This window comes from Ornithorhynchus anatinus, chromosome 4, assembly GCF_004115215.2.
Source record: "Ornithorhynchus anatinus isolate Pmale09 chromosome 4, mOrnAna1.pri.v4, whole genome shotgun sequence".
In the NCBI taxonomy this organism is placed as follows: Eukaryota; Metazoa; Chordata; class Mammalia; order Monotremata; family Ornithorhynchidae; genus Ornithorhynchus; species Ornithorhynchus anatinus.
In genome coordinates, this window is record NC_041731.1 from 54,462,290 (window position 1) to 54,486,952 (window position 24,663).

A 24,663-nucleotide genomic window follows, 5' to 3' on the forward strand; every position below is an offset into this window, starting at 1 on the left:
ATGGTGGGAGAAGGAATTCCAGGACAGAGGGAGGATGTAAGCTCGATGTGGGCAGGGAATGTGTTTATTGTTATATTGTAGTCTCCCAGCGCTTAATACACAGTGATTGCTCAATAAATATGATTGAATGAATGAATGAATGTGATCTAGCCATAGGAGGTGATTCAGATGAGATCGAGGTACAGTGAGCAGGTTGGCATTAGAGGAGCAAATTGTGTGGGCTGGGTCGCAGTAGGAGATTAGTGCAGTAAGGTATTGGGGGAGAGCTGATTAAGGGCCTTAAAACCTTACACTTAGGAGTTTCTGTTTGATGTAGATTAGAACTAGAAATTTAATATTTGAAAATCCCTTCTTTGTCTTCGTTCTGATAATAATGATGGTATTTATTAAACACTTACTACATGCTACGCACTGTAGTAAGTGCTGGGGTGGATACAGGCAAATCAAGTTGGACACAGTCCCTGTCCTATGTGAGGCTCATAGTCTGAATACCCATTTTTACAGTTGAGGTAACTGAGGAACGGAGAAGTGAACTGACTTGCCCCAGGTCACACAGCAGACAAGTGTCAGAGCTGGAATTAGAACCCATGTCCTTCTGACTCCCAGGCCAGTGCTCCATCCACTGTGCTATGCTGCTTCACATAGATCCACATCTTTTCTTTCCAATTCTTTATCCTTCTATTATTCAGTTCTGCTTTGAGCTATGAGGTATTTTCTATTTCTCTAAGTGAAGAGTATTAATGTTTAGTTCCTCTTTTCTTTATGTTCCTACCTAATCCTTGGTTTGGTATTTTGCAAACTGAAATCTTCATATTCCTTTTCTTGGAATTTTCCTCTGCTCTTTAATATCTTTCCTTTGTGAACTGTTTCAATCTCAACTCTTTGTTTTCATTCAGCCAATCCTTTCCTAGTTTGCTTTTAAGTTTTCTCTATGAAAAGGGAAATCAGAGCCCAGGAGTACAGTCTGTTAAATGTTTACTCCCACCTTCACCTCTCAGAGTCTTCCTTTAGTATGAAAAAGTGTGTTTCATAGATCCGGTTCAAGGCCCCAGATGATACGGACTCTCATTCTGACTAAAACATTCAATTTAGACTGAAAGATCATCAGAATATTTTGAGCGAGGGAAGTTTTCCAATCTGCTGTGGTTCCTGGGGAATGGAGACCAGATTCTGAGGGACTCCTCTTAGGTAAAATGAAATGATTTTTACTGGTCTCATCCTCAGGCTTAGCTACTCTTTTTGGAAATGGCTGAGTGGACAGAACCCCCTTCATTTATTCATTCAATCATATTTATTGAGCACTTAGATGTACTAAGTGCTTGGGAAAGTACAGCATAACAACAGACACATTCCTGCCCACGATGAGTTCACAGTCTAGATGGGTAGACAGACAGTAATATGAATAAATAGATGAATATTGGAGAGGTGCATAAAGGACGAGAGATAAGGTTGGGACTCTAAACAATTATACAACTTAAAAATTCTGTCACATTCCTGCCATCCCTTCTGCTTCAGGAGGCAGGGGTTGTTTTTGGGCTCCAGCCATTAAGTCAATCTGCTGTTTATTAATGAGTGGCTTAATCATGGTTATTATCATTATTCCTTGAGGGAAGGGAAAGCAGAATGGCTAGCGCTTAGAACAGTGCCCAGCGCTTGTAACAGTGCTTTGCACATAGTAAGTTCTTAACAAATGTTATCATTATTATTATTAGTGGCTGAAGCACAGGCCTGGAGCCAGAGGACCAGGTCTAATCCCTGCTCTGCCACTTGCCTGCTGTGTGACCTTGAACAAATCATTTAACTTCTCTGTGCCTTCAGTAACCACATCTGCAAAATTAGGATTCAATCAATCAATCGTATCTCCTGAGCACTTACTATGTGCTCTGCACATAAATACCACTGATTGATTTTCTCCAGGTAAGCATTCATTCATTCAATCATATTTATTGAGCGCTAACTGTGTGCAGAGCACTGTACTAAGCACATGGGAGAGTACAGAGAAGCAGCCTAGAGAAGCAGCACGGCTTAATGCAAAGAGCAAGGGCTTGGGAGTCAGAGGACGTGGGTTCTAATCCCAACTCCACCACTTGTCTGCTGTGTGACCTTGGGCAATCCACTTCACTTCTCTGTGCCTCAGTTTCCTCATTTGTAAAATGGGGATTAAGATTGTCAGCCCCACGTGGGATATTCTGATTACCTTGTATCTACCCCTGTGCTTTGAACAGTGCTTGGCACATAGTAAGCACTTAAATACCATTATTACTATTATTATTGCAATACAAGAATAAACAGACACATTCCCAGCCCACAGTGAGCTTACAGTCTAGAGGATGAACTAACAGTCTAAAGCATCCCCAGAAAGCACATAACTGGAGCGTGAACGGACATGCTGATAACAATAATGTTGATATTTGTTAAGCGCTTACTATGTGCCGAGCACTGTTCTAAGCGCTGGAGGAGACACAGGGGAATCAGGTTGTCCCACGTGGGGCTCACAGTCTTCATCCCCATTTTACACATGAGGTGACTGAGGCACAGAGAAGTTAAGTGACTTGCCCACAGTCACACAGCTGACCAGTGGCAGAGCTGGGATTCGAACTCATGACCTCTGACTCCAAAGCCCAGGCTCTTTCCACTGAGCCACGCTGCTTCACGCTGCTGATCCAGGGTTCCTTCAGTGATAGAATCTCTGTCGACTGCTCCATTCTCAAATGGTGCCGCCCTGCCCTCGCACAGGGAGAGAATAGAGGTCAGTGATTCTAAAAACCTGCTTTGGAGTATAATATAGCACAGCTCACAGATAAATACCAAATCAGTCCTTCATTCACTCACTCTACTGTCTATATTGAGCACCTACTGTGTGCCGAGCACTGCACTAAATACTTAGAAAAGTACAAAACAACAACAGACACAATCTCTGCCCACAGTGAACTCACAGCCTAGAGTCAGAGTACTTACTGTATGCTAAACATTTGGGAGAGTAAGCTTGAGAAGTACCGTGGCCTAGTGGAAAGAGTATGGGCCTGGCAGTTGGAGGACCTGGTTTCTTCTCCCCGCTCTGCCACTTGCCTGCTATGTGATCTTGGGCAAGTCGTTCAGCTTCTCTGTGCCTCAGTTTCCTCATCTGTATAATAGGGATTCAATCCTTGTTCTCCCTCTTATTTAGACTGAGAAGTCCCATGTGTGAAGATCCCAGTGCTTAATACAGTGCTTGGAGAGGGAGTAGAGGGAAAGAGAGAACTGGGGAAGGTCTCTTGGAGGAGATGTGATTTTAATAACGGTTTGAAGGTGGCGACGGTGGTGGTCTGTCGAATACGTAGGAGGAGGGGGTTCCAGGACAGAGGGAGGATGTGGGAAAGAGGTCTGTGGTGAGATTGTAGCACAGTCAGCAAGTTCACTCTGAAGAGCAGAGGGTGTGTGTTGACCTGCAGTAGGAAATCTAAGGTAAGGTAGGAGGGGCAAGCTGATTGAGTGCTTTAGAGTTGAAGGTAAGCAGTTTGTTTGATTTGGAGGTGGACAATCAACCACTGGGGTGTCTTCAGGAATGGAGAGACGAGGTCTGAACAGTTTTTTTTAAATGATCTGGGTGGCAGAGTGAAGTATGGACTGTAGTGGGGAGAGACAGGAGGTGGGGAGGTCGGTGAGGAGGCTGCTGCAGCAATCAAGATGGGATATAATAAGTACTTGGATCAGCCTAGTAGCAGTTTGGATGGAGTGGAAAGGGTGGACTTTTGTGATGTTGTGAAGGCAGAAGAGGCAGGATCTTGTGACGGAATGAATAAGTGAACTGAATGAGAGGGATAAGTTGAAGATAATTGCCAGGGTTATGGGTTTGTAAGTCAGGGAAGGTAGTGGTGTTGTCTAAGCAGCATGGCTCAATGGAAAGAGCCCGAGCTTGGGAGTCGGAGGTCATGGGTTCGAATCCCAGCTCCGCCACTTGTCAGCGGTGTGACTGTGGGCAAGTCACTTAACTTCTCTGGGCCTAAATTCCCTCATCTGTAAAATGGGGATTAACTGTGAGCCTCACATGGGACAACTTGATTACCCTGTATCTACCTCAGTGCTTAGAACAGTGCTCTGCACATAGTAAGTGCTTAACAAATATCAGCATTATTATTATTATTATTACAGTGATGGCAAAGGCAGGGGGAGGACTGGGTTTGAGTGAGAAGATGAGCACTCTATTTTGGACAAGTTTGAGCACTTAATAAATTTGATTGATATTCATATAATGGTATAGAATGAACTGTAAACAGCACCTTATTTATATTTTAATCATAATTTGTTGTAAAAAGAGAATTTAGCTATATTTCAGTGGTGCCACTGAAATGGCTTACTTAAAACTTGGTTTGGTGCTGAGGGGCAGTATGGCCTAGTAGATAGACCATGGGTCAGGGAGTCGGCAGGTCATGGGTTCTAATCCCAGTTCCGCTACTTGTCTGCTGTGTGACCTTGGGCAAGTCACTTCATTTCTCCGTGCCTCAGTTACCTCATCTGAAAAATGGGGATTAAGACTGTGAGTCCTGAGTGGGTCAGGGACTGTGTCCAACCCGATTATCTTGTATCTACCCCAGAGTACAGAACAGTGCCTGGCATATAGTAAGTGCTTAACAAATGCCATTATTATTATCATTATTATTATTGTGTTTATTATCAAAAATAGATATGGTGGCAGCATGGCTTTATTCTCCAGACCAAATTAACGCTAGAAGTAATAATATCTAGTAAGTGCTTACTGTGTGTTAAGCATTGTACAAAGCACTGGGAAGGAATATACAGTTGGGAATTACGGAGCTTAAAGGTGTAGATTCATAGTACTGCCCGAACTTCTCTATAGTTATGAGTCCTGGATTCCACACAAACGTGACACAGTTTATTGAGCAGTTTCATCAGGGTCATTTATGGGCCATACTCAAAAATGGCAATTCAAGATCACAAATAACATCTTAAAACGAAGTCAGTCTCCTAACATCAAAGATAGGCTCACATTAACCCAGCTGAATTGGGACCAATATGTCAGACTGGGTGACTGCAGAAATCCCAAATAGCTTTGAATGATGAACTGAAACTAGGAAACTGAAAGCAAGATAAACAGAGAAAACGTTCTGTGGAAACAGTAAAACAAAGACTCGGGCACTGCTGCATCTCGGCTGAAAACCACAAGTCTATAGCTACAGGAGAGACAGGCCAGCATGTTGCTCTGCTATCAAGAAAGGAGCGGATCTTTATGAAAAGAAGCTTCATAAGGACAAAGAGTTTCCTCTGTAGGCAAAGCAAAAATAGCATCAGGTGCTACGTACTTTTATTATGACAGCATGACAAGGCAGAGAAGCAGAGTTCCAGGTCGGAGAAACTGCAGGACCAGGTAGAAGCAGAAGAGTTGGCGGTGAGTTACAGTTAGAAGATGGACTTGGAAAGAGTCAAGAGAAGTCTAAAGTTGGAGAGCTTTCCCTTCACTCCTCCCCAAGTTCAGTTTCCAACTGCAACCTTGCTCTCTGCCTCTGTCCCCTCACTCATATCATGCTGCTTCCTACGTCCTTCCCTCCCTAAATCTGACAGACCACGGTCATCCTGTGCCTCCAACCTCATCCCTTTGCACTTTATTAATACATTTGCTCCTGCTTTTCTTCCTTCCCCTCACTGCTGTCTGTAATTGCTAACTCTCCAATGGCTCCTTCCCCTCGGCTTTCAAATATGCCCATATATCTCTTACCTTAAAAACACCTTCCCTCAACCCCACCACACCTTCCAGCCATCACCTCATCTCCCTCCTTCATCTAAACTTCTGGATCCCTCAGTCACCTTTGACACTGTGGTGACCCCCTTCTCCCAGAAACACTACTGATCCTTGGTTTCATCGACAATGTCCTGTCTTGATTTCTCCCCTACCTCTCTGATTGCTCCTTTTCATTCTCTTTCATTGGCTTCACCACTGCTTCCCACCCTCTAACTGTGGGAGTCCCTCAATGCTCAGCTGTGTCTTCCTCTATTCTCCATCTCTACCCACTCCCTTGGAGAACTCATTCACTCCCATGGCTTCAACTAGCATCTCTGTGCAGGTGATTCTCAATGCTATCTCTCCAGCCCTGACCTCTCTCCTTCTCTGCAATCTAATATTTCTTCCTTCCTCCAGGACATCTCTGCCTTGATGTCCCACTGTCACCTCAAAATCAACATGCCCAAAATTGAGCTTTTCATATTTCTTCCCAAACCCTGTCTTCCCCCAGACTTTCCCATCATTGTAGACAACACTGTCATCATTCCTGTCTCATGAGCGCTCAACTTTGGCAGTTATCCCTTGACTCATCTCTCTCCTTCAGCTTGCGTATTCAGTCAATCACTAAATATTGTCGACTGCCTCCATAACATCTCTAAAATTTGCTCCTTCCCGTCCAACCAAACTGCTAGCGTATTAATTCAAGCATTTGTCCTAGCTTATCTCAACTCCTAAGTATATCAGCTTCCTTGCTGACCTCCCTGTCTCCGACCTCTCTCCTCTCCAGTACATATTTCACTCTGCTTCCTGGATCATTTTTCTAAAAAAGTTATTTTGCTCACTTTCCCCCACTCCCCAAATGATCCAGTGGTTGCCCATTCATCTTCCCACAAAACAGAAACACCTCACTATTGGATTCAAGGCACTCAGTCAGCTTTCTCCCCACACTTACTCATTCTAACTCCTCTCTTTTTGCAACACAGACCATACACTTCACTTCTCTAAGCTCAACCTACTTACCATCCTTTGTTCTCACTTTGACTGCCATCTACCTCCTGTTTATGCCTTTCCTCCTATTTGGAACTCCCTCCACCTCCATATGCCAGAGATCAGTACTCTTTCCATCTTCTACTGAAATAGTATCTCCTCCAGAAAGGGTTCGCAAACTAAGATTTCATCCCATCCACTCTATTTTCCCTATCTACTCTCTCCTGTGTATTTAATCCCACCCCCTAAGCCCTTAGCCCCCCATGACACCTATGTGCATATCCTTAGACTCAGTCACATCCCTTATCTGTAATGTATTTTACTACCCATCTCCCTGACTAGATTATAATTTCCTTGAAGACAGGAATTGTGCCTACTAACTGATGGCACTTGTAAGGGTTTAGTACAATGTTCTGCACAAAGTGCTCACTAAATATCACTGATTAAGGAAATGTGGGATTGTAGATTCGGTAAGAAGTTGGATTTAAGAGGTAGATTTGGAAGTTATCTGCAAAGTGGATACTAGAGCCAAATGAGTAGGTGAGCTCTCAGAGAGTGAATGTAAAGCGAGAAAGTAGGAGACCCAGAACAGAGACTTGTGGGATACCCACAGATAGGAGATGATAGAAGAGGAAACAGAAAATAAAAGAGAGGTGTAGTTAATGGTCTCCTGGGTGTCCAGTTTACATTTAGGAAAACTTTGAAAAAACATTCTCCAGTCAAAGCAAAACTAGAGTCACAGCTTTCAGTGTGAGTTCTGGGTGATAAAGGCCAAAGCACTTAACAGATGAGTCCATCTGAGTCTTATCCTTTTTGAGGGTTCTACAGTCGATAAAAGATATTCAGTCTCTCCAGGTTTTACTACAAGTTTCCCTTCTCTCCACCGCTCTGTGCTCCACACCCAGTTTCTTCCCAGTTCTTCTGATCTGGACTCCTTTACTTTGGCATCCTCCTGGCAAAAATCTCTGAGCTTCCGGCCTCCTTTTTGTTTAATCTCTTCCCTGTCCCCAGCTCTAAGACTTCAATCAACATTGGTGTCGCCTGTAGAGAAGTCGTCAAATGTCAGGACCACTGATGGTACACGGTACAGGTGTGTAAATTATGTTTGACTGGATTACGGGCATCCCTGGGCATTCTCCTGATTTATAATGACGGTACTCTTTCCAGGGATATTCCCCACTCCCTAGACTTCTTTTGGATTGTCTTCTTCTTTTCCCAAATATTTGTTCAATCTAATTCAGACCCATAATTGGAGTGCGGAATTTGCAAATGGTCTTCAACTCCCCCTTCTGGCCACTAGTAGGTAGGTTGACAGTGAACGATCTCCCAGGCCAGGAATAAATCGTAATTTCTTTCCCGACGCTTCAACTACCATCTCAATTCAGATGATTCCCAAAATTGTACCCAAAGACTAAACAATTGGTGGTATTTGTTAAGCGCTTACTATGTGCCAAGCACTGTTCTAAGCGCTAGGGGGGATACAAGGTGATCAGATTGTCCCACGTGGGGCTCACAGCCTTCAACCCCATTTTACAGATGAGGGAACTGAGGCACAGGGAAGTGAAGTGACTTGCCCAAAGTCACACAGCTGACAAGCGGCAGAGCTGGGATTCGAACCCATGACCTCTGACTCCCAAGCCCGGGCTGTTTCCACCGAGCCAAGAATAAAGCCACAACGAGTTGGTGGATTTTGATCTATGAATTGTTAATAAGGAAAAGTCCTTCAGGATGATATGACAAATGAGTGCTTTACAATGACTAATAATAATGGTTTTTGTTAAGTGCTTACTGTGTGCAAGGCACTGTACTAACCCGAGGGTAGATACAAACAGATCGGGTTGGATTCAGTCCCTGTCCCATGTGGGGCTCACAGTCTCAATTCCCATTTTACAGATGAAGTAACTGAGGCCCAGAGAAGTGACGTGACTTGCCTAAAATCACACAGCACACAAGTGGCAAAGAAGGGATTAGAACCCAATACCTTCTGACTTCCAGAAGCATGCTCTCTCCACTAGGCCAAGCTGCTTTAATCCATTACTGATAGATCTCTTCAATAGCTGAAATTACTAGGTCGTGGGATCTTCTGAGCAGAAGTTGACACCGAGGAATAATAATAATAATAATTTTGGGACTTGTTAAGCTCTTACTGCGTGCCAAACACTGTTTTAAGTGCTGGGGTAGATACAAGTTAACCAGGCTGGACACGGTCCCTGCGCACATTGGGCTCACACTCCTAATCCCCATCTTTTAGAGATGAGGTAATTGAGGCCCAGAGAGGTGAAATGACTTGTCCAGGGTCACACAGCAGAAAAGTGGTGGAGCCGGGATTTGAACCGATGGACCTTCTGACTCCCAGACCTGTGCTCTATCCACTACACCCTGCTGTGGTCTTTCTGTGAAGCTTAGAAGGAACCCGGGCCAACTGAAGGTGTCACAGACTATTTACCAGGGACAGGAGAAGCAGGGTGGCTCAGTGGAAAGAGCCTGGACTTGGGAGTCAGAGATTATGGGTTCGAATCCCGGCTCTGCCGCTTGTCAGCTGTGTGACTGTGGGCAAGTCACTTAACTTTTCTGTGCCTCAGTTATGTCATCTGTAAAATGGGGATTAAGACTGTGAGCCTCACGTGGGACAACCTGCTTACCCTGTATCTACCCCAGCACTTAGAACAGTGCTCTGCACATAGTAAGCGCTTAACAAATACCAACATCATCATCATCATCACACGTGCATGTTTCCCTCTGCTGTCTCAGCCCATTAGCCCAGGCTCCAGAGAAGGGACCAGAGTTGGGAAAGCAGGAGACCCTGCTGTGGCTCCTCACCAGAGCCTGGGCCCTGAGAATTCGTTTCACTAGAGGTCCATCTCCCCACCTTTGTCGTTCCAGGCTCCAGAACGATGGCTGGAGCAGGGAAAGTAACCAAGCAAGGTTCACCTCCTGGTTCCCGTTTCTTTCTTTTTATTTAAAAAGATGATGAAAAGTGACTCTGCATTTGATTTTTCTTTTCCCTTTTCTAAAAGGACCACTGTCCTGCCTGGCCTCAGTCGCCTCTGCATCTGCCCAGAGCTGGCCCTGTCGAGGATCAGATCACAAAGTGCCACCTACTCTGATGTTGATGTCGGACCTGCGAGGAGATGGGCACCAGGTTGTGTCACATCACTGGCAGGGAGAGGCAGTACCATGTTGGACCGTAGTTCAACGTCTTCATCTTGGGATTGGTAGGACTCTCGCTAAGCCCAGTCAAATTCAGAAGCCAACCAAATGCTTCTGATGCAAATCGCAGCCCCGTCGTGAACCGAAAGAGAGTAGAGCTGACTTATTTAAGCTAGCTGGGAGAATATCTCATTTAGAACACAGATAGCGAGTGGAGCTGACCTGTTTAAGCTAGCAGGGAGAATGTCTCATTTAAAACACAGATAGCTTTTAGGTACCTGGGTAAGCCTCTAGGGTCCGTTAGCCACACACTACAAAAATTGTGTGATACATGACAAACACTGAAACATAAAACAGAATTTTAACTAATCATAGTTACTGAGCACTGACTGTCTGTGCTGAGCACTGTACTAAGCACTTGGGAGAGTATATTTTTCAAGAGCATGGAAACAAGTATCAGAAGGACCTGGGTACTAATCCTGGCTCCACCACTTGTCTGCTATGTGACCTTGGGTGAGTCACTTCACTGAGCCTCAGTTACCTCATCCGTGAAGTAGGGATTAAGATAGTGAGCCCCATGTGAGACACGGACTGTGTCCAAATCGACTAGCTTGTATCTATCCCAGTGCTTAGTGCTGTATGTGGCCAAGTAAGTGCTTAGCGAATACCATAAGAAAGCACTTAATCTGGTGTTCTTCACACATTTAGTGCTCAATTAATACGATTAATGATGATTGATGATCACCATCCAAAGAAAGGAGGAACTTTCTCAGCATGCAAGGTTTTTTGATGATCTGGAAATTAAGGTGAGGAAGTGTGGGGACCATTTAGGAGCTTTGTGTTTATTTCTTAGGATATAAAAGTCCCAAGCCTTTTCTGCACAGGGATGCATTTTCCAGACTGTACTGGGATGGGGGTGCAGCCTAGCATGTGAGGCCAATGGCGTGCTTTATTAATAATAATAATAATAATATTAGTGGTTTTGTTAAGCACTTTGTCAGTTGTGTGACTGTGGGCAAGTCACTTCACTTCTCTGTGCCTCAGTTACCTCATCTGTAAAATGGGGATTAACTGTGAGCCTCACGTGGGACACCCTGATGACCCTGTATCTACCCCAGCCCTTAGAACAGTGCTCTGCACAGGGTAAGCGCTTAAAAAAACTATATGCCAGGCACTGTACTAAGTGCTGGGGTGGATACAAGCAATTTGGGCTGGACACAGTCCCTGTTCTATGTGGGTCTCACAATCTTAATTACCGTTTTACAGATTTGGTAACTGAGGTACAGAGAAGTGAAGTGACATGCCCAAGGTTACACAGCAGACAAATGGCAAAGTTGGGATTAGAATCCAGTTCCTTCCTGTCATGAGCCGTGCTGCTGACGTGGCCCCTTCAATACTGCTTACCTAGTGAGACATTCCTGGTCCAGAGGGCATCTGCAGTTAACAGTACATGTGCTGAAACATAATAATAATGATGGCATTTGTTAAGTGCTTATTGTGTGCCAAGCACTGGGGTAGATAGATACAAGGAAATCAGGTTGTCCCACGTGAGGCTCACAGTCTTAATCCTCATTTTACAGGTGAGGTAACTGAGGCACAGAGAAGTTAAGTGACTTGCCCAAAGAAGGTGGACAGGGTGCTTTCTGCCCAAGATTATATATGATTGTTTCTTTTTTTCCTTCCCCAAATATTCTTTTTCTGTAGGTCCTCTGTGCTGAAACTTACTGGTTATATTAGATGGAAGCAGCATAGCTTAGCAGGAAGAGCACGGGCTTGGGAGTCTGAGGTGGTGGGTTCTAATCCCGACTCTGCCACTTGTCAGCTTTATCTCTTTGGGCAAGTCACTTCTCTGTGCCTCAGCTACCTCATCTGTAAAATGGGGATTAAGACTGTAAGCCCCCTATGGGGCAACTTAATTACCTTGTATTTACCCCAATGCTTAGAACAGTCCTTGGTATATAGTAAGCGCTTAACAAATACCAGCATTAAACGCTCAGTACAGAGCTAAGCGATTAGTACAGTGCTCTGCACAGAGTAAGCACTCACTAAATAGGATTGAATGAATAAATGAATAAAAGTTTATTCATCAGCCCTGGGACAAATTCAGCTCCACCTCCTAAGGCAATTTATGGTGTTTTACAGGTGTACAAAAAATCTGACCAAAGGAAGAAGGTGGTCTCTAATCTTTAGGGAACTAACAGATTTATAGCTACGATGGGAGCTTCTTTCCTCTAGACTGTAAGCTCACGTGGGCAGGGAACATGTCTACCTGTTGTACTCTCCCAAGTGCTTAGTATAGTGTTCTGCACATAGTAAGTGCTCAAAAAATACCATTTATTCATTGATTCTCTTACTGGTGTTGTTAGATTTGTGTTTCACTGAATAATGAGCAAATAATTCACAAGACTGTATTTTTGGAATGGCATTTCAGTACAATAGGCCGGTTTGGTTCAAAAGTCACTGCTGAAAGATAGCATCGTTTCAAGATTGATATCAATCGATAAACGGTATTTATTGAGGCCTATTAAAGATCTCTGCGCTCACGTCTTTTTTAAAGATGTGAATGCTTTCTGAAAGACCTACCCTTTTCTTGGGTTTTATTTTGCAAAATAAATGTTTCCGTTATAAAACGGTTCAAGCAACTTCCAAAGTAGATATTCCCAAGTGTGTCCTATGAAATATTAATTTTTAAAATGTTGTCATCTTGCCATCCAGTGGTTACCTCAAGTATTGCAAAGAACATCTCCGATTGGGATTGGTTTGGAAACTGTCACCTACTAGGAAAGCAGGCACAGAACTCTGAAATGATCTATTTTCATAGATTGGATTAGGTTTTAAAAGAATACTATTAATGACCATGATGAGCTGCAAAATAGTCGCGTGCTAAAGGGAAGCTTCAACTGGACTAAGATATTGAAAAAGACCAATTCCTGTTTGAGTTGCATCTGTAGACGATTTGGTGCTGAAGTAGAATTGTTTTCATAACCTCTGCCCTTGAGGAATTTGCCATACAACATATCTTCTTTCACGGTCTTTTAATTATTGTTTATCCGTTTATATCTGTTTTCCTGGTTACACTGTAAACTCCTAGAGATTAGGGAACAGATCTTCAATTTTTGTATTCGTCCCAAGTGCTTAGCACAGTGCTCTGTATTGAGTGAATTCATTCAACAGTATTTGCTGAGCACTTACTATGTGCAGAGCACTGTACTGAGCGCTTGGAATGTACAATTTGGCAACAGATAGAGATAATCCCTGCTGAATAATGGGAATGTTGATTCTGATACTAATCTGGGACTCGGGTTGGTTAGAGAAGCAGCATGGCGTAGTGGATAGAAAACAGGTAAGGGAGTCCGAAGGATATGGTTTCTAATCCTGGCTCTGCCACTTGTCTGCTGTGTGGTCTCTGCCTGTTACCTCATCTGTTAAATGGGGATTAAGACTGTGAGCCCTATGCGGGACTGGGACTATGTCCAAACCAGTTTGCTTGTATCCACCCCACCCCAGTACAATGTCTGGCACATAGTAAGTGCTTGCTTAAGAAATGCCATAATTATTATTATTATTGTTAATAATAAAATCCCAAACTACTATTGTTGAATAGGAATCAATGGTTACTTACCATCATTTTTAAGATGGAGATGAAAATACTAAAATCTGCATCCTCCCACTCTGAGTACCAGATGTCAGGAATTGTGGGAACCTGGAACTGTGTTATCCCAGCCCTGGCAGTGGGCTGCTGAGCTCCCTAACAACTTCTCTCACTCTACTCATCAATCACTGCAAGAACCCAGCACCTTCTGCTTACCAGAAGCAGAAGTAAGAAACCAATGGGGCTGGTGAACTCAGAGCCAACCTTTGGACATGTCTGATAACAGAACTTTAGAGAAGCAATATGGATAGAGCACGGGCCTGGGAGTCAGAAGGACCTGAGTTCTAATCCAGGCTCCTCCACGTGTCTGCTGTGTGACCTTGGGTAAGTCACTTCACCTCCTCTGTACTTCGGTTCCCTCATCTGTAAAATGGGGATTGAGACTGTGAGCCGGATATGGACGAGGGGCTATGTCCAATCCAGTTCGCTTTTATCTACGTCAGCGGTTAGAATCGTATTTGGCACACAGTAAGCAATTAACAGGTGCCATAATTATCATTATTATTATTACTGCGGTTTGGTTCCAAAGACTAGGAGTAGGAGTAATGGTCTTATTGAGCATCTGCTGAGGAAAGCGCCTCTGGGAAAGTGCACAGGAGAAAAAGACCCCCTCCCTATATATAAGGAACTGTACTGTAATTGTTTCTCATTTTCTCTACTTGCCCCTCATGTATTTCTAAGAGATTTAGAGAAGCGGTATGACCTACAGGAAAGAGCACAGGCCTGGTAGTCAGAGGATGTGGGTTCTCATCTTGGCTCCACTACTTGTCTGCTTTCTAACCTTGGACAAGTCACTTAACTTCTTTTTGCTTCAGTTACCTCACCTGCAAAAGGAGCCTCATGTAGGGCATGGATTATGCTTAGTACAGTGCCTGGCACAGAGTAAGCGGTTAACAAATACCATAAAAAAGGAATCTTTTCTAAGTGTCTGCCATTCCCCTGGACTCCCATCCTAGATTGAGAGTCCCTTCTGGGACAAGAATGCTGCTGAATTCACTTGTTTTGGAATTATCAATCAATCAGTCAATGGTATTTATGGAGCTCTTCCTGTTTGCAGAGCACTGTACAAAACATTCTGGAGAATGCAATATAAGAGTAGGTAGACTTGATCCCTATCCCAGTCTAGAGGGGGAGACAGAAATTACAATAAATTACAGATGGATTTGTACCTAAGGACCGGGTGGGTGGAGTGAAAATCAAAATGCTTAAGGGTTACAGACCGAAGTTCAGAGATGATACAGAAAGGAGGACAAATAGGGGAAGAAAGGAGTTATTCAGGGAAGGCCTCTTAGAGGGCAGGTGATTTGGGTAGGGCTTTCAAAATGAGAGCAACTGTGGTCCACTGGCTATAAATGGGGAGGGAATTTCACCTCAGGAGGAGGACGTGGGCAAGTGGTCAGCTGTAAAATATGAGATCAAGATACAGTGAGGAGGCTGGTGTAAGAGGTGCAAAATGTGTGGGCTGCGTTCCTGTAGATCATTAGCAGTATGGGAGGAGAAGGAATGAGCTAACTGAATTCCTTAAATCATTTAATTCGTATCAACTCCAGCACTTAGGACAGTGTTTGACACACAATGAGCACTTAAAAAAATCATAATAAAACTGATGGTCAGGAGTTTCTATTTAATGCTGGGTTGTAGTAGGTAATCGGCTAGATACAGCAGGAGGGATAAACTGAGTGCTAGAGCTCTCCTGCCTCCTCTCAAAAGCCACTCCCTACACTTTGCAAATCCAACCCCATTCCTTCTCACCTTATCAAAACTCTGGCATCCCTCCCTTCCTGCCTCCCTAAACACCATCTTCCACTGCTTACTTTCCAATGGCTTCTTCCCCACCACTTTCAAACATGCCCATGTCTCCCTTATTCTAAAAAAACCCTCCTTGACCCCACAGCTCCCTCTAGTTATCTCCCCATCTCCTCCTATCATTCCTCTCCAAACTCCTTGAGCGAGTGGTCTATACCTGCTGTTTCAATTTCCTCTCCTCCAATTCTTTCCTTGATCCCTTCCAATCTGGCTTTCATCCCTTCACTCCAAAGGAACCTCCCTCTCAAAGGTCACCAATCAACTCCTTGTCACTATGAGTTCGAATCCCAGCTCTGCCACTTGTCAGCTGTGTGACTGTGGGCAAGTGACTTAACTTCTCTGTGCCTCAGTTCCCTCATCTGTAAAATGAGGATTAAGACTGTGAGCCCCACGTGGGACAACCTGATTCCCCTGTGTCTACCCCAGCGCTTAGAGCAGTGCTCGGCCCATAGTAAGCGCTTAACAAATACCAACATTATTATTAGAGAAGCAGCGTGGCTCAGTGGAAAGAGCACGGGCTTTGGAGTCAGGGCTCATGAGTTCGAATCCCAGCTCTGCCACTGTCGGCTGTGTGACTGTGGGCAAGTCACTTAACTTCTCTGTGCCTCAGTTCCCTCATCTGTAAAATGGGGATTAAGACTGTGAGCCCCACGTGGGACAACCTGATTCCCCTGTGTCTACCTCAGCGCTTAGAACAGTGCTCGGCCCATAGTAAGCGCTTAACAAATACCAACATTATTAAATCCAATGGCCTCTACTCCATACTAATCCTCCTTGACCCCTCAGCTGCCTTCGACACTGTCGACCACCCCCTTCTCCTGGAAACATCCCACCGTGCCTTCGTCGCCTCTGTCCTCTCCTATTTCTCCTTTTATCTCTCTGGCCGTTGGTTCTCAGTCTCCTTCATGGGCTCCTCCTCTGCCTCCCACCCTCTAACTGTAGGGAACCCTCGAGGGTCAGTCCTGGGGCTCCTTCTATTCTCCATCTACAACTACTGCCTTGGAGAACTCATTTACTCCCATGACTTCAAATACCCCCTTTATGCAGATGATACCTAAATCTACGAGTCCAGTCCTGAGATCTCTCTCTCTCTCTCCCCCACTCCGCAGTCTTGCATTTTCTCCTCCTTCGAAGACATCTCTACCTGGATGTTCTCCCATCTCCTCAAGCTTAACATGTCCAAGACAGAACACCTGTATATTCCCACCCAAATCCTGTCCTCCCCTTGATTTTCCCATTTTGGTAGATGGAACTACCATCTTTCCTGTCTCAGAAGTCCATAACCTTGGCGTTATCCTTAACTCTTCTTTCTCATTCAACTCACATATTCAAACCCTCACTAAATCCCGTCGGTCCCACCTTCACAACATCGCTAAAACCTACCCTTTCCTCTCCATCCAAACTGCTACCACATTAATCCAGTCGCTCATCCTATCCTGCCTGGATTACTGCATTAGCCTCTTTGCTGACCTCCCAGCCTCCTGTCTCTTCCCACTCCAGGCCATACTCCACTCTGCTGCCCGGATCATTTTTCTACAAAAACATTCAGGAGATATCACCCCGCTCCTCAAAAAACTCTAGGGGTTGCCTAACCACCTCCACATCAAACGAAAACACCCACACTCTTCACTCCTCTAGCATTAACCTTCTCACTGTGCCTTGATCTCACCACCAACCCCTAGCACACATATTGCCTTTGTCCTGAACGGCTTCCTTACTCAAATCTGACAATTACTCTCTCCCACTTCAGAGCCTTATTGAAAGCACATCACCTCCAGGAGGCCTTCCCAAACTAATTCCCTCCTTTCCTCTTCTCCCACTCCCTTCTGCATCACCCTGACTTGCTCCCTTGGTTCTTCCCCCCTCCCAGCCCCATTGCACTCATGTTCATATTTGTAATCTATTTATTTGTTTTGATGTCTGCCTCCCCCCATCTCTAGACTGAGAGCTTGTTGTGGGCAGAGAATATGCCTGTCTGTTGCATTGTACACTCCCAAGTGCTTAGTACAGGGATCTGCACACAGTAAGTGCTTAATTTATTCATTCATTCAATAGTATTTGTTGAGTGCTTACTATGTGCACTTGTACAGGGATCTGCACACAGTAAGTGCTTAATTTATTCATTCATTCAATAGTATTTGTTGAATGCTTACTAAGCACTTGGAATGGCCAATTCGGCAACAGATAGAGACAATCCCCACCCAATGATGGGCTTACAGTCTAAACGGGGGAGACAGTCAGCAAAGCAAAACAGAACAAAACAAAGACATCATTAAGATAAATAGAATCAAGGGATGTATACCTCATTAACAAAATAAATAAGGTAATAAAAATATATACAAATGAGCACAGTGCTGAGAGGAGGAGGGAGGAGGGGAAGCAGAGAGAAAGGTGGTGCTCAGTCTGGGAAGGCCTCCTGGAGGAGGTGAGCTCTCAGTAGGGCTTTGAAGAGGGGAAGAGAGTTAGTTTGGCAGAGGTGAGGAGGGAGGGCATTCCAGGACAGCGGGAGGATGTGGGCCAGGGGCCAACGGCGGGATAGGCATGCACGGGGGACAGTGAGGAGGTGAGCGGCAGCGGAGCGGAGTATATGAGGTGGGCAGTAGAAAGAGAGAAGGATGGTGAGGTAGGAGGGGGCAAGGTGATGGAGAGCTTTGAAGCCAAGAGTGAGGAGTTTTTCTTTCTTGCGAAGGTTGATAGGCAACCAATGGGGGTTTTTGAGGAGGGGAGTGACATGCCCAGAGCATTTCTGCAGGAAGATGATCCAGGCAGCGGAATGAAGAATAGACTGGAGTGGGGAGAGGCAGGAGGAAGAGAGATCAGAGAGGAGGCTGACACAATCATCCAGTCAGGATATTATGAGAGCCTGTACCAGCACGATTGCCTTTTGGATGGAAAGGAAAGGGCGGATCTTGGCGATATTGTAAAGGTGATACCGGCAGGCATTGGTGATGGATTGGATGTGAGGGGTGAATGAGAGAGCTGGTTGCGGGCCTGTGAGACTGTAAGGATGATCGTGCCATCCACAGTGACAGGGAAGTCAGGGAGAGGACAGGGTTTGGGAGGGAAGATAAAGAGCTCAGTCTTGGACATGTTGAGTTTTAGGTGGCGGGCCGACATCCAGGTGGAGATGTCCTGGAGGCAGGAGGAGATACGAGCCTGAAGGGAGGAGGAGAGAACAGGGGAGGAGATGTAGATTTGGTGTCATCTGTGTAGAGATGAAAGTTGAAGCCGTGAGAGCAAATGAGTTCACCAAGGGAGTGAGTATAGATGGAGAACAGAAGGGGGCCAAGAACTGACCCTTGAGGAACCCGTACAATTAGTGGATGGGAAGGGGAGGAGGAGCCCATGAAGGAGACCGAGAATGACGGGCCAGAGAGATAAGAGGAGAAATGGGAGAGGACGGAGTCCGTGAAGCCAAGGTGAAATAAGGTGTGGAGGAGAAGGGGATGGTCGACAGTGTCAAAGGCTGCTGAGAGGTCGAGGAGGATTAAGATAGAGTAGGGGCCACTGGATTTGGCAAGAAGGTCAAGGGTGACCTTTGAGGGCAGTTTCGGTGGAATGGAGGGGATGGAAGCCAGATTGGAGGGGGTCCAAGAGAGAGTGGGAGTTGAGGAATTCAAAGCAGCGAGTGTAGATGACTTATTCTAGGAGTTTGGAAAGGAAGGGTAGGGGGAGATAGGACGATAAATGGAATGCAATTGAATGAAGTAAGGAGTTTCTGTTTGCGGAAGTAGCTGTGGAAGAATTGGAGGCTTTTGAGAAAAGGAGAGACTTGGACTGAATTTTTTTTTGAGAAAAATAGTCCGGCTGCACAGTGAAGTATGGGCTAGAAAGGAGAAAGACAAGAGGCAGGGAGGACTGGAATAGGCTGAAGCAGTAGTTAAGGTTGGTTATGATAAGTCCTTGGATCAGCATCGTAGCAGTTCAGGTGGAGAGGAAGGAGCAGATTCTAGAGATGTTGAGAAGGTAGAAACGACAGGATTTGGTGACAGACTAAATCTTGTGTTTCCATTTGCCTTCAGGACATCTCTAATTGGATGTCCTGCCAACTCCCAATAATAAAAGTGACTGTGGTATTTGTTAAGTACTTACTATGTAACAGGCACTGTTCTAAGTGCTATGGTAAATACATGCTAATCAGGTTGAACACGGCCCATGTCCCACATAGGACTCACAGTCTTAATCCCCATTTTACAGATGAGGGAACTGAGGCACAGAGGAGTGAAGTGACTTGCTCAAGGACACACAGTAGACAAGTGTATCCTTCACTCATTCATTCAATCACATCTATTGAGCACTTACTGTGTGCAGAGCAATGTTCTAAGTGTTAGCGAGAGTACAACTGTAAGGAAACTCATTCCCGGTCCACAGTGAGCTTACAGTCAAGAGGACCCAGGTCCTTCTGACTCACAGGACTGTCCTCTATCCACTAGGCCACACTACTTCTCTAATATGTCCAAAACCAAACTCATCTTCCCACCCAAATCTTGTCCTCTCCCTGACTTTCCCAACACTGTAAACAGCACCACCATGACTCCATCTCACAAGTTCATAATACTGGCATTATCCTCGACTCAATATTCTCATTTTTATGGGATTTGTTAAGTGCTTACTATGTGCCAGACACTGTACTAAGCACTGGGGTAGATACAAGCTAATAATAATAATAATGGTGTTTAAGCACTTATGTGCCAGTTACTGTACTAAGCACAGGGCATGCGGGGAGGGGGAGAATACAAGCAAATTGGGTTGGACATTGTCCATGTCCCTCATGGGACTCACAATTTTAATCCCCATATTATAGGTGAGGTAACTGAAGCAACAAGGAAGCTAAATGACTTGCCCAACGTCACACAGCAGACATTTGGAGGAGCCGGGATTAGAACCCACTGGATCCCAGCTGGGATTAGGAGAAGCAGCGTGGCTCAGTGGAAAGAGCACGGGCTTTGGAGTCAGGGCTCATGAGTTCGAATCCCAGCTCTGCCACTTGTCGGCTGTGTGACTGTGGGCGAGTCACTTAACTTCTCTGTGCCTCAGTTCCCTCATCTGTAAAATGGGGATGAAGACTGTGAGCCCCACGTGGGACAACCTGATTCCCCTATGTCTACCCCAGCGCTTAGAACAGTGCTCGGCACATAGTAAGCGCTTAACAAATACCAACATTATTAACCCACGTCCTTCTGACTCCCAGGTCCATGCTCTATCCACTACATTCAACTCATGCATGCAATCTATCAACAAATCCTTTCTAGTCGACCTTCACAACATTGCTAAAATCAGCTCAATCCCATTCATCAAAATTGCTACAATTTTTGATTCAAGCACTGATCCTATTCTACCTCGATTACTCCATCAGGCTCCTTGCTGACCTCCCTGCCTCCTGTCTCTCCTTACTCCAGTCCATACTTCATTCTGCTGCCTGGATCGTACACTTGAAATAACATTCAATCCTTTTCTCCCCACTCCTCAAAAGCCTCCAATAGTTGCCCAATCACCTCCACATCAACTGTGGCCTAGTGGATAGACCACAGGCCTGGGAGTCAGAAGGATCTGGGTTCTAATTCTGACTGTGCCATTTGTCTGCTCTATGCCTTGGGTAAATCACTTCACTTCTATGTTCCTTAGTTACCTCATCTGTAAAATGAGGATTCAGATCGAGCCCCATGTGGGACAGGAACTGTTTCCAACCTGATTTGCTTGTCTTCTCCCCAACACTTAGTACAGTGTCTGGCACGTGGCAAGCACTTAATACATTGTTATTAATTATTATCAAACCAAAACTACTTCCCATAAATCTTAAAGCACTCAAGTGGCTTCTCCCTCCTATTTTACCTAGCTGATGTCCTACTAAATTCCACACCACACACTTACCTCCTGCCATGCAAACCTACTCACAGTACTTTGCTCTTATCTATTTCACCACAGTCACCTAGCTTATTCATTCATTCATTCAATAGTATTGATTGAGCACTTACTATGTGCAGAGCACAGTACTAAGCGCTTGGAATGTACAATTTGGCAACAGATAGAGACAATCCCTGGGCTTACAGTCTAATCGGGGATGTCCTCTCAGGCCTGGAACTCCCTCTCCCTTCATATCCGGCAAACTACCAATCTCCCTACTCCAAAGTCTTATTAAAATCACATCTCTTCCAAGAGGCCTTCCCTAACTAAGCCCTCATTTTGCTTACTTCCTTTTCCTTGTGTCTTACTCAGCACCACAGCATTTTTGTACTTAACCGTAACTTATTTTAATTTATGTCTCCCACTCTATACCGTACGCTCCTTGTGGGCAATGTCTACCAACTCTATTCTATTGTACTTTCCCAAGCGCTTAGTACAGTGCTCTGCACACAGTAAGTGCTCAATAATTACCATTAATATATTTTCCGTAATTCAATGTACAAAATATTATATTCTTTATTCCTGTCATTACTTTCCTTTTGAATGGTCCATATACTTTGACTATCCCAGCTGACCTATTCTTTCTTTTTCCCCTTTAGACTAAAAATACGTTGCATAAGAAAGATAATTTATTATAGATAGAGAGTAATTCAGCCTTTTAGAGTGTACTTTCCCACACTTTCAGCTCTGCTGCAGTGTGGACTAATTAGATCGATCTACACTTTAGAGCTAAATTGTCAAACTGGTTTAATGAGGACAAGAGTCTTTGGAAAAATATGTGAAAATATTTCAGCTTAATACAAGTGAGGAAAAACTGAAGGATTCAACTTGGGTGGTGATTATTTCAGGGTTTGAATATACTCCCTAAACACCATAAAACGTATGTCTTGGAATGAATATAATTTGACTAGAAATATCTCTAATTTTTTAAATTGTCTTCTTCTTGTCTCCTCATGTCCCACCTCCTCTGTCTTATGACCTGTTCTTCTCTCAGCTCTTCTTTTTCCCTAATTATCTTTCTCTTCTTCACTTCTTGCCCCTGTTTATCTTTCAGGCCTCACAGTGTTAACCACTAATTACAAAACTTCCAATAGTTACCGTTTTCCCCTTGCAACAGACAGAAACTCCTAACCAGTAGCTCCAAGCCTTCCCACCAGCTCTTCCCAAATTCTATATCAGCGCTCTTCGTCCATTCGTCCAATGGTATTTATTAAGCACTTACTGTGTGCAGAGCACTGTACTAGCACTTGGGAGAGTACAATACAACAATAAGCAGATACACTCCCTGCCCACAATGAGCTTACAGTCTAGAGGAAATCATCCACTGCACCCCAGCTTGCACCCTTTGCTCCACCCTTTCTAATTTTGATATTTTTAATAGCATAAGAAGCATAATGTCATTGCTGGGTCAGACTCCAGTCCTTGCAGTTCAGGGTTCTGTCTCCAACCGAGGCACAGGATGCTTGTTGAGACAATGACATGACCATCAGTCAGTCAGTGGTATTCACTGAGAACCTTCTGCGCACAGAGCAACGAACTAAGCACTTAGGAGAGTTCAGCAGAGGTAAAGACCCAATACATTCCTTTAATTTACAATCTAACATGGAAGACTCCCAAAGTTATTTAGATTTAGGAGGAAATAAAGAATGTAAAGTGGATAAGGGGATGAATAGATAGTAGAGTATGTAAATCACTGTGCATCTAAGTTTTATGGGTACCTATGAGTACCTAAGTGCTTAAGGTGGTATGACTTCAAGAGAAAGAAACTAACTGGGGAATGTCTCTTGAAGTAGGTGGAATTTCAGGAGAATTCTGAAGATAAGGAGAGCTGTGGTCTAGCAGATTGGATGAAGAGCAGCGTGGCCTAGTGAAAAGAGCTCCTCATCTTCCCTCCCAAGCCCTGTCCTCTTCCTGACTTCCCTATCACTGTGGATGGTACGACCAGCCTTCCCGTCTCTCAAGCCCGCAACCTCGGTGTCATCTTTGACTCGGCTCTCTCGTTCACCCCACACATCCGATCCGTCACCAAGACCTGTCGGTCTCACCTTTATAATATCACCAAGATCTGCCCTTTCCTCTCCACCCAAATGGCTATCTTACCGGTACGGGCTCTCATAATATCCTGGCTGGATTATCGTGTCAGCCTTCTCTCTGATCTCCCTTCCTCCTGTCTCTCAGCGCTCCATTCTATTCTTCACTCCGCTGCCCGGCTCATCTTCCTGCAGAAACGCTCTGGGCATGTCACTCCCCTTCTTAAAAACCTCCAGTGGTCACCTATCAACCTCTGCACAAAACAAAAATTTCTCCCTCTGGGCTTCAAGGCTCTCCATCACCTTGTCCCCTCCTACCTCTCCTCCCTTCTCTCTTTCCACTGCCCGCTCCGCTCCTCCGCCGCCCACCTCCTCGCCGTCGCCCGTTCTCGCCTATCTCGCTGTCGATCCCAGGGCAACATCCTCCCGCTGTCCTGGAATGCCCTCTCTCCTCACCTCTGCCAAACTAATTCTCTTCCCCTCTTCAAAACCCTACTTAGAGCTCACCTCCTCCAAGAGGCCTTCCCAGACTGAGCTTCCCCCTTTCCCTTGGCTCCCTCTGCTGCCTCTCTACACCCTCCCTTCACCTCCCCTCAGCTAAGCCCCCTTAATCCCCCCTTTCCCTCTGCTCCTCCCCCTCTCCCTTCCTCTCCCCTCAGCACTGTGCTCGTCCACTCATTTGTATATATTTTTTTACCCTATTTATTTTGTTAATGAGACGTACATCCCCTTGATTCTATTTATTGCTATTGTTTTTGTCTGTCTGTCTCCCCCGATTAGACTGTAAGCCCGTTAATGGGCAGGGACTGTCTCTATCTGTTGCTGATTTGTACATTCCAAGCGCTTAGTACAGTGCTCTGCACATAGTAAGCACTCAATAAATACTATTGAATGAATGAATGAAAAATGAGTGGGGGCCTGGGAGTCAAAGGATCTGGGCTCTTATCCTGGCTCTGCCAGTTGCCTGCTCTGTGATCTTGCACAAGTTACTTAACTTCTCTGTGCCTCAGTTTCCTCCCTCCTACTTAAACTGTAAACCCCAAGTGGGACAGAGACCATTTCCAAAATGATTAATGATTGTATCTCCACCAATGTTTAGAACCTGGCTTGATACATAATAAGCACTTAGCAAACACTATAACATTGATCAGATAAGTGCTTAACAAATACCATAATAACGATAAGTACTTAACAAATACCATAATAATGATAACAACAGTGGTTGGTCTTGCTCTCCATCGTCATGGTTCAGAAGGTTCCATCTAAGTTCTTAACTTCATTTTTGAACCTACCATCATCAAGTTTCAGTCGATGTCTCACTAGTTCAGTGGCATGACCTTTGGTAAACAACAATTTCCTGTTCACCGCATCCACGTTATCATGATTTTTTCAACTTCAATCCTGTCCCCTCTCAGCCT